A 1360-nucleotide genomic window follows, 5' to 3' on the forward strand; every position below is an offset into this window, starting at 1 on the left:
TATTTCATGACATGGACCTCATCTTCCAGTAACTTTCCTCCTGTTACAGATTTTGCAGAACACGTCTGCAAATCATCATGCAGCTCTGTGCAAGAACGACAATGGCTTATGGGGAAAGTATGGTATTGGGGAGTAGATTAAGTTTATATTGCTATCATTTGAAATGCTTCAGCAGTCTCAGTCTCTTATTTTGTGGAGGCTCCAACACCATGTAGCCAGCTGGTTTTGTCAGATTTTGAAGGTCAGTTTTGAAGTCCACTAGATCACCATGCGAGAGGGGTTAAGGGGCTGTTTTCCAGATACTAGGGAAAAAAAAAAAACGTGTTAGCAGCTCAGCTCCATTTCTTTTGGGTTAGGATGTGAAAAAAAAAGTTTCAGTAATTCCTGGTCATGAGCACTGCTGCCAAGAGGGAGCGGTGGTAGCAGCTCAGGTCTGTAGGATGGGAGGGAGCGGGACTGGGGCTCTTACAGCTGTTTCTTACATCTGCCTTCAGCTTGCAATTTCAAAAAGAGCCCACTCTTTGCTCCCCTTGAAATTTGCAGAGGAGTGACCATCTCTGCATTGCTCTTTGGGAATGCTTTTCTCTTGGTATCTTGCTGTGACTTTCAAGGATGAACAGAAGCTTTCCCAGGAAGATTTGAAGAAGGTGGCAAAGGGTGGAAAAAAAAGATGTTCACCTGTCAAGGGCAAAGAAACCGGGGGAGGGCAGGTGGGGAAATGGTGCTGATTTGAAGCTGATGTTTGAGCTATGATGGAGTTTCAGTGAACCACACCACAAGGGCTGCTGACTCATTAAAAAGTGGAATACCCAAAAGGAAAGCAATGATCCCGGAGCAATTGCATCCATTATGGTATGTCAGACATGGCTTTGATTGCACAAGCCTATAATTAGTTACAGAGAATTGCGCTGTCTCTGAAGAAAGAACAGGAAACAAAAAGAATTATTCCCTGCGTTAGTGACTAGCTGGATCAGCGGCTAATGCTCAAGGCTTGCTTTAAATCAAATGTATTCACTGTTGATAGATTTATATTTGTTTTTGCCATTTCAGAGTAAATGTAATGATTCAGTAAAATTTAACAAATCTTAAGAGACCTCACAATGAAGATCTGAAAATGTAGGGACTAATTTTAGGGCTTGGTTTCTATCCACTCTGCATGTAAGAAACCTGCTTAAATTTTTGAAAATTATTTTGAAAAAGAAGATCTCTTGGCTTTGCGGTAGGAAGGAAAGAAAGAAAGGGAACAACTGAGTTTAATATGAACGGAAAATCGTAGTAATGGCTGCATTACATACCTGCTAACACTAGATGGGGGGTAAGGAAAGAGGGAAGGGGAAAGCCAGGGAACAGGAAAAACATG

Source organism: Egretta garzetta, unplaced genomic scaffold (assembly GCF_000687185.1).
Source record: "Egretta garzetta isolate BGI_Z169 unplaced genomic scaffold, ASM68718v1 scaffold151, whole genome shotgun sequence".
In the NCBI taxonomy this organism is placed as follows: domain Eukaryota; kingdom Metazoa; phylum Chordata; class Aves; order Pelecaniformes; family Ardeidae; genus Egretta; species Egretta garzetta.